Here is a 9,890-nt window from a genome sequence, read left to right as displayed (position 1 = left end):
TCATATATTTTCCTTCTTCCCAAAATATTCTTTTTATATTCCCATACCTTAAACCATTATATCTTAGACCCCATATAAACTTTATTTATATTCAAATCTCATAACTTATTTTATTATGGGTGCAGTGAACTTCATTGATGGTGTTCAAGAGAGTAGGGCTCCCTAAGCCTGTCCTGTTGTTCTGGGGGTCTGGGATGGAAACTGTGAGGGAGATGCCCAGTATCGGGGACTGAGATGGGACAGGAACTGCTCAGCAGCGGAGGGTCTCTCTTGCTGTCCTTGCTGTGGTGGGTGGTCCAGGGCGGGCTTCTTACTCCTTGAAGGCCATGTAGGCCATGAGGTCTACCACCCTATTGCTGTAGCCAAATTCATTGTTGTACCAGGAAATGAGCTTCACAAAGTTGTCATTGAGAGCAATGCCAGCCCCAGCATGGAAGGTGGAAGAGTGGGGGTCACTGTTGAAGTCTCAGGAGACAACCTGGTCCTCAGTGTAGCCCAGGATGCCCTTTAGTGGGCCCTCCGGCGCCTGCTTCACCACTTTCTTGATATCGTCGTACTTGGCAGCTTTTTTTCAGGCAGCATGTCAGATCCACAACAGACACATTAGGGGTAGGAACACAGAAGGCCATGCCTGTGAACTTCCCGTTCAGCTCTGAGATGACCTTGCCCACAGCCTTGGCAGCACCGGTGGATGCAGGGATGATGTTCTGGGCAACCCCATGGCCATCACGCCACAGCTTCCCAGAGGGGTCATCCACGGTCTTCTGGGTGGTGTGGACTGTGGTCATGAGTCCTTCCACAATGCCAAAGTTGTCATGGATGACCTTGGCCAGGGGGGCTAAGCAATTGGTGGTGCAGGAAGCATTGTTGATAATCTTGAGTGAGTTGTCATACTTCTCATGGTTGACACCCATCACAAACATGGGGGCGTCAGCAGAAGGGGCAGAGATGATGACCCTTTTGGCCCCGCCCTTCAAGTGGGCCCCAGCCTTCTCCATGGTGGTGAAGACACCAGTGGACTCCACAACATACTGGGCACCAGCCTCACCCCACTTGATATTGGCAGGATCTTGCTCCTGGGAGATGGTGATAGCCTTCCAGTTGATGACCAGTATTGGGGAAAATTATAAAGGCCACTCCACGTAGTTAAAAGTAAGATTTATTTAGTGGATGACTCACAAATGAAAGAATGGATAGGTCGCGGGGGTCTGGGGAAGGCGTGTAGCAATCCAGCGGTGTTCTCTGGAGCTCTGCACAATCAATCTCCACCATCCAGGGTCCAGGCGCAGAGAGCGCGCCCAGAGCGAGCGCTTGCCCATCCAGCTCCTAGGTTTCCAGCACCTCCCCTCGCCCCGCCTCGTAGGCGTGACAGTTGCCAGAGTCTCAATGGGGGTTGGAGCTTCTGGATCCAAACTGGAATGGCTACCCACTACATCTCCCCCTTTTTGTCTAAATAAGAAGGTTCTAAACTAATACAAGACTATATACAAAGGAATGGTTATCAAATATTGTCCAGAAATAATGAGGGATAATGACCTAGATAAGATGTAACTACAACCAATGCAAACAATATCAAGCAAGAAACACATTCTAAAATCCAGAGAAGTATAGAGCATAGGTAAACGGCATGTTATAAAGATCATTCAAAGGTGTCCTATCCTAAAGAACCTGAATCTAATACTTAATATGTTCTATCTAAGATATTATATATACTAAGTTGTAACTATAACTGCTAGTCTTCAATCCCATCAAAGACCTGAGAAGGAACATAATGGTACCTGAGAAATGGTAGACGGATGCAAGCAACTTCGGGAATCTTGCAAGAGTAGACCAAGACAGCTGGCAGCCTGGACAGTCACCTAATGTTTCTCAGCATTGTTGGTGCATTCAAATTGGCTACAGGCCTAGAGTATCTGACAGACCATTTTCAGAAGCAGGATTTCTGAAAGACCATCTTACCCTGTCTTGGCAGAGTACAGTGGTCGCTTTCCTTGTGTCCCGCTTGTCCAGAAAGGACAGCATTGCATTTGTACTGTCAGCCATCAAGGCAAGGGCAGTTCTTTGCCCCGTAGGCCATTTTGTGCCAAAAAGACAAACTTCCAAATGGAAATGTCTTAGAAGCCCAACATTCTCTCGGGATCAATTGGTGCAGCCAGGAGCAATTGTGCCTCACGTCAACAGAATTCTAAGTTATTTAAATGCCATATTCTCTAGGTCTATGAAGTGTTTGAAGATTACCTGTCCATCTGACCTATGTATCTGTAAATCTGGATAACCTAACTAACGTAACTATAGAGATGACAGGCATAGGCGACTATAAATCTATAAATCTTATCTACCGAAATAACCTAAGGACTAAGGCTTCACGTAAATAAGGTAAACAGTCTATAAGCAAATGTATGGTGAAGAACAATGACTTCAAAATTGTGACAATACACAAGATATTTATAACAGAGGTAGGAATATATAGTGCGATATGCAATATGACAATAATCTTAAATATATATCAATATACCAAATATCCTAACAGAAGTAGAACATATATAAAGTATGACAGATATAAATTTACATTTGTATCAATATAAAAATGTTTCAAATAAGAGTAGAAATATATGTACATTATAACAAATATAGTTCTGTATTTGTATCAATATACAAATTATCTTAAACAGGAGTATAAAAATAGTTTACATTTGTATCAACATATAAGAATCTGTAACAGTACAAATTACAGTGCAAATTGTCTAAGGTTGCTATTTTACCAAGTTTGTTTACTAGTATATACAATGATTTACCATCATATCTTATACCTATCCGTTCCATTTCTTCCGCCCCCCCCCCTTTTTTTTTTTTACAATACTGAGTTAATATTTTCTTCCACCCCCAACCCTACAACCGTCATCCATAACCCTGAGAATTATGAAACCTAAGGGAGAAGGGGCGTCGTTTTCTTAGAATTGCTTCCTGCCGTTTAGGGGGTGATGTTATCTCTGTTGGGTACTGTGAGAAAGCTCAGATAGTTAAATCTCAGTTAGACTAACTGTAGGTTCTGCAGCAAGTTTTAGAGTAATAGGTAAGATTGTCTGAAATTCTGGCAAGAAGTGTAGTATGATGATGATTACCATGGCATCATTCTGGATTGGGTAGAGTTGTTGTTGTTGGGGCCCCATCTTCCTTCTTGTGACTTCTGAGATTGCTATTGGAAAAACTTATTTGTTATCAAAAATGGGAGGTTTGGATTTAAAGAGGACATAGCATGTAAGAAAGGATTCTGAGAAATCAAGAGTAAGCATGGAGAGAATTAGAATTAGAAGACAATGGTCCCTTTTTATTGGTTTCCTTCTGTCTCATACCAGAGGGCTCTTCTGATGTGGGACTGAAGAATCTCTTAAACTTTTCTTTTAGCAATATGCTTGGGTTTAGAGAAGGAGTGAGCCAATTCCATCTCCAAAGCCAGCTTGGCTATAATTGAATTGGAACCACAACTTTTCTAGATTGATAGAGAGAAAGATGTTAGACAGTGAGATTTTACCATGTGTAGATTGGTACCAATAGATTCTTCCTTTCTGCTGTAAACATCCGGATATCCAAGGCCTTATGAGTTTTGGAAGATGGGTATTTCCATTATCCTGGAAAGACAAAAACAGAACCCTACCCCACCCTTTGATTGTTAAATTTTTCTTACAACTTGTAGAGATGTCACATTGGTGGATGATCTTTTACTTCTCTTCATCAAGGGGTTTTTCCTGTTCGAATCGGATTTTTATTAATTTTGTTGGTATCCATAGCTTTTCTTCTCCTGCAGAAACAAAGGCAAAACCCCTTCCCCAACGTAGAACATATCCAGGTTTCCATTCTGAGGTCAGCACATCCTTGAAATAAACTGGTTGGTTTAGCTCAGGAGTTTTGTCTATCGTCCAATGTCTCTCCGCAGCTGTTGTTCCTTTCTCATTAGCATTGAGAAAATTCAAGGTTAATAAAGCACTATGCAGTCTATTTCTAGGAGTCATTGTTACCTGTTGCTGTTTATTTAGCATATCCTTTAAAGTTCGATTGGATCTCTCTATGACTGCTTGGCCTGTGGGATTGTGTGGTATACCTGTAACATGCTTTATATTATAATAAGCAAAGAACTGTCTCATTTTATTGGAGACATATGCTGGGGCATTGTCTGTCTTAATTTGTACAGGTATTCCCATGATGGCCATAACTTCTAATAGGTGTGTAATCACAGAATCAGCCTTTTCAGAACTCATAGGAGTTGCCCATTGAAATCCTGAATAGGTGTCAATGGTATGATGTACATACTTTAATCTTCCAAATTCTGCAAAATGAAACACATCCATCTGCCAAATTTCATTTCTTTGTATACCTTTTGGATTACTCCCTGCAGGTAATGGAGTTTGGTTATAGATGGAACAAGTAGGACATTTTTTCACAATATCCTTAGCCTGTTGCCAAGTGATGGAGAAATCCTTCTTCAAACCTTTGCTATTTACATGGTGTTTCTTATGACATTCTGAAGCTTCTAGCACATTACCTATTAGTAACTGATCAATCTCATCATTACCTTGTGCTAAAGGTCCTGGTAGACCTGTATGGGATCTGATATGTGTTATATATATAGGATGTTCCCTTTTTCTGATGATTTCCTGCAATTGTATGAATAATGAAGTTAATTCTGTATTATCAGGAAGAAATTCAGCAGTTTCAATATGTAAAACAACTCTCTCTGCATATTGAGAGTCAGTGACTATATTGAGGGGTTCTGTGAAGTCCATCAGTACCATAAGAATGGCATACAGTTCTGCCTTTTGTACAGAGCTATATGGACTTTGTACCACTTTACTTAAGTCTCCTGATTTATATCCTGCTTTCCCTGATTTATTTGCATCAGTGTAGAATGTGAGGACTCCAGAAATTGGCTTTTGTCGTACAATGTGAGGAAGGACCCATTCAGTCTTCTTTATGAATTCTGTTCTCTTGCTTTTGGGATAGTGGTTGTTAATCTCTCCCAAAAAGTTACTGCAGGCTCTCTGCCAGTATTCATTATCTTTCCATAGTGATGAAATTTCCTCATTAGTTAATGGTACTACAATTTCTGCTGGGTCCATTCCTGTCAACTGGCGAAGTCTTAATTTACCCTTTTGAATCAAATCAGAGATCTTTTCTATATAAGTCTTTAATTTCTTATTTGGTTTACGTGGTAGGAATATCCATTCCAATATAATATCTTCCCTCTGCATCAAAATACCTGTTGGGGAATGTCTGGAAGGGAATATGACAAGAATGCATTTAAGTTCTGGATCCACACGATCCACATGTGCTTCTCGAATTGTCTTTTCTACTAGAGCCAATTCCTTCTCAGCTTCGGCTGATAATTCTCTTGGACTATTTAATTCTTTGTCCCCTTCTAGAGTATTAGCCAAATTTTTTAGTCCATCTTTGGGTATTCCCATGATACCCAGTAAGTTGGAAATGCTTCCTAATAACTTTTGAAAATCATTAAGAGTCTTCAATCTATCTCTTCTTAGTTGTACCTTTTGGGGTCTAATTTTTTGTAGCTCTATCTTATATCCTAAGTAATTAATAGAATCTCCTCTTTGTATTTTTTCAGGAGCAATTTGCAGTCCCCAGCGAGGCAAAACTTTTTTTACTTCTTCAAACATGCTTTCTAATGTATCTAACTTTGGATCAGCTAATAGGATATCATCCATATAGTGATAAATTATGGATTGTGGAAACTTTACACGAATTATCTCTAATGGTTTCTGCACAAAGTATTGACACAAAGTAGGGCTGTTTAACATTCCCTGTGGGAGGACCTTCCATTGATATCTCTTGACTGGCTGAGAATTATTATAATTAGGTACTGTGAAGGCAAACTTTTCTCTATCATTTTCCTGTAAGGGTATGGTAAAGAAACAGTCCTTTAAGTCAATAACTATTATAGGCCATTCTTTTGGTAGCATAGAGGGCAAGGGGATCCCAGTCTGTAGGGAGCCCATTGGCTGAATTACTTTATTAATAGCTCTCAGATCTGTCAGCATTCTCCAATTACCAGATTTTTTTTTAATAACAAATACAGGAGAATTCCAAGGGCTGGTAGATTCTTCAATGTGTTGAGCATTTAACTGCTCTTGAACCAGCTGTTCTAAAGCTTGTAGCTTCTCTTTTGTCAAAGGCCATTGTCCAACCCAGACAGGTTTATTAGTTAGCCATTTTAAAGGTAAGGCAGTTGGTACTTCTGAGAGTTCAACAACAGTCGTGCTCTGTTTGTGAACAGCCTGAATGGTTGGTGACTGATTTTTATAGCATGTTATGATATTATTCCTAGAAACATGCATTGGTCTGTATTCCTTTTCTGAAAGTGTAGGAATTTTAATCTGGGTATTCCACTGTTGTAACAGATCTCGGCCCCAAAGATTTACTGCTACATTTGCTACATATGGCTTCAGCCTTCCTCTCTGTCCTTCTGGCCCTATGCATTCAACCCATCTCGAACTCTGTTTTATCTGAGATAGGGTGCCAATCCCTAACAGTTGGACATCTACCTCTTGAAGAGGCCAATTCGGATGCCATGATTTTGGTGTAATTATAGTCACATCTGCACCTGTGTCTACCAGGCCCTCCAGAACCAGGCCATTAATTCGAATTCTAAGCTTTGGTCTTTGTTCATTTATGGAAGTCTGCCAAAATATTTGTTTTACAGTGTTCTTTGTAAACTGTGATCCATCTATCAAAGCTGTTTTATCATCCATTGCAGTATCGGTTTTTACATTAAGCATTGGTTTATTCAGTTGTCCTGGAGAGGAATTTCTTCCACAGTGGCTGGGAATGTTCGTACTACATTTGATTTGGGGGCCTGCAAGAGGCCCCCTGAGGCGTTTCCCGTCAGTAAAGGGTTGCCTCGTATATCTATTTTTGATCTGCACTCATTGGTCCAATGTTGGCCTTTGCCACACCTTCTACATAATCCAGGAGGTGGTTGGGGTCTCCTGTTTAGGCTATTCCTAGAAGGAGTATTACTTCTAGGAGTACCCCACGTACAGTTTTTACTTATATGCCCTGGTGTACCACACTTAAAACATTTGGTAACACGGGGCCTTCTTTCACCTCTGGGATTTGTCTCTCCTATCCAAGCCTCATTACTGTAGTTAAGAGACTGAACACCATTAGTGTACTGAATCCATTCTTCCAAAGGAGCTGATCTGATCTTTAGTGGTGTAAGTATTCTTCTGCATTCTGCATTAGCATTGTCGAATGCCAAGGACTCAGTTAATACTTTTCTTAATTCTTTATCTGATATAGCTTTTGTTATAGCTGTGTTCAGCCTTTGTAAAAAATCAGTGAAAGATTCATGTGGTCCCTGAAATATCTTTGTGTATACCTCAGTTGGTTTTCCAGGTTCTGGAATTTTTTCCCAAGCATTTAGAGCTGCTGTACGGCATAGGGATATTGTATGCTCATCATAAGTGGCTTGTACATTCCTGTCAGCAAAACATCCCTCACCAAGTATTTGATCTTGGGAGATCACAAAACCTCTGAGTTTACCTTGTTGTTCTAAATTTTTTGCCTCTTCTCTCAACCAGCTCTTCCACTGTAGCTGCTGGCTATATTCTAGAACAGCTGAAATTAACTGATGCCAGTCATCTGGGATGATTCTATGTGAGGTAGACCATGAATTTAACATTTGTTTTACGTATGTGGATTGTATCCCATACGTAACTACTGCTTCCTTTATATTTTTAAAGTCCCTTGTTGAAATTGGTTGTAATGTATATGTCATATATGGCTCGGGGTGTGTGTCATCTGCTGGCTTCTCATGGACGATAACAGGATAAGCCATTGTATGAGAGCTGTTTGGAGATGTTACAACCTCTATGGTCTTGACCTTCTGCTTATTAGTTCCCTTGTCATGTTTACTGAGAGTTTCTTCTAGGGCTTGCAAACGAGCACCTAGGGTCTGTTCTAGGGAGTGAACCTCCTCTCTTGCAAGGGACTCCAGATTTCTCATGGAATCATAGACAATTTTATTTTCCTCAGAAGCACATGATTCCATGGACCTTATCTTATCAATTAATGATAATCTTTCTTCCTTATGCAATGTCTGAGTAGCCATAACTTCACTCTGGAGAGTTAGTGTTCTATCCATTAGATATTCATATTTATTATCAATAAAATCAATTTTGGGTACAAGCCTGTTTTGTAAATCCTGATTAGCAGATTCTAGAGAAAGAATCTTTTCCTGTAAGCCTTCATTACTATCTTTTAAAGCAGATTCCAGAAAGAGAATCTTTTTCTGTAAGCCTTCATTGCTATCTTTGAAAGCAGATTCTAGAAAGAGATTCTTTCTCTGTAAGTCTTCATTGCTATCTCTTAAAGCAGATTCCAGAAAGAGAATCTTTTTCTGTAAGCCTTCATTGCTATCTTTGAAAGCAGATTCCAGAAAGAGAATCTCTTTCTGTAAGTCTTCCTTGCCATCTCTTAAAGCAGATTCCAGAAAGAGAATCTTTCTCTGTAAGCCCTCACTGCTATCTTTGAAGGCAGATTCCAGAAAGAGATTCTTCTTCTGTAAGTCTTCATTGCCATCTCTTAAAGCAGATTCCAGAAAGAGAATCCTTTTCTGTAAGCCTTCATTGCTATCTTTGAAAGCAGATTCCAGAAAGAGATTCTTTTTCTGTAAGTCTTCATTGCTATCTTTTAAAGCCTGTATCAGTCCCAATAATGACTCATCTCTGTTCTTATTATTAAAGCAGTGTTTGAACACTGTGTGAATTATTACGATGAATGCCAAAATGGTACAGGCCAAATATGCCTGAGGAAGGTCATATATTTCCAGGAGAATGTCATTCATCATACAGGCAAAAAGGTTTTTAAATTCTTGTGAGGTAATGTTGTCAGCCATATTACAAGAATTACTCAAAATTTGTTAGTCAATTTTAAGATGTAAAATTATCAAGTACTTTTACTTGAAATAAAATGCTGGTTTGCTTATCTTACCTTTCTGTGGTATGGGGGGTGTAGTAGCGCTTTTCAACCAGCAGGCGGTGCTGGTACAGCTCCAAAGCAGGGCCTGCTGGTGACCTTGGCTGGCGGCAAGCTGGAGGCAGATGGCGGGATGGCCGGGAGCCGGGTGCGGATACCTCACTCGCAGCGGTTTTTCACTGGTCTCGGGGCTAAGCTAGGGAGCTGAGACCGGACTAGCTGCTCCCCTTGTCGGGAATGGACTGGTTATATGGAACTTTGAAGGCGGGTTTAGGTACCCGCCAGCCGGGGAACAGGCTGAGGGCAGGAGCCGCCCAGACCTTTGGAATTTGACCCACGTGGGCGCCAGATATTGGGGAAAATTATAAAGGCCACTCCACGTAGTTAAAAGTAAGATTTATTTAGTGGATGACTCACAAATGAAAGAATGGATAGGTCGCGGGGGTCTGGGGAAGGCGTGTAGCAATCCAGCGGTGTTCTCTGGAGCTCTGCACAATCAATCTCCACCATCCAGGGTCCAGGCGCAGAGAGCGCGCCCAGAGCGAGCGCTTGCCCATCCAGCTCCTAGGTTTCCAGCACCTCCCCTCGCCCCGCCTCGTAGGCGTGACAGTTGCCAGAGTCTCAATGGGGGTTGGAGCTTCCGGATCCAAACTGGAATGGCTACCCACTACAGACCAGCTTCCCGTTCTCAGCTTTGACTGTGCTGTTGAACTTGCCATGGGTGGAGTCATACTGGAACATGTAGACCATGTAGTTGAGGTCAATGAAGGGATCACTGATGGCAACAATATCAACTTTGCCAGACTAGAAGGCAGCCCTGGCAACCAGGCGTCAAATTGGCCAAATCCGTTCACTCCGACCTTCCCCATCGTGTCTCAGGAATGAGGCTGGCACTGCACAGA

At 41.2% G+C, this 9,890-nt stretch overlaps 2 protein-coding genes and 1 pseudogene across 3 annotated transcripts in view; 2 read left to right on the top strand and 1 right to left on the bottom strand.

Moving 5' to 3' along the window:
• The window catches only part of LOC121826529 (cytochrome P450 3A25-like), a 319,487-nt gene that overhangs the window by 45,811 nt on the left and 263,786 nt on the right, over positions 1-9,890 (top strand). The window lies entirely within an intron of this gene.
• The window catches only part of LOC143270520 (uncharacterized), a 146,912-nt gene that overhangs the window by 93,649 nt on the left and 43,373 nt on the right, over positions 1-9,890 (top strand). The window lies entirely within an intron of this gene.
• LOC121825459 (glyceraldehyde-3-phosphate dehydrogenase-like) lies at positions 180-9,857 on the bottom strand (annotated as a pseudogene).

Source organism: Peromyscus maniculatus, chromosome 23 (genome assembly GCF_049852395.1).
Source record: "Peromyscus maniculatus bairdii isolate BWxNUB_F1_BW_parent chromosome 23, HU_Pman_BW_mat_3.1, whole genome shotgun sequence".
Lineage (NCBI taxonomy): Eukaryota > Metazoa > Chordata > Mammalia > Rodentia > Cricetidae > Peromyscus > Peromyscus maniculatus.
Note: the sequence above shows the minus strand (reverse complement) of the source record. Positions and strands in the feature narration are given on the sequence as shown.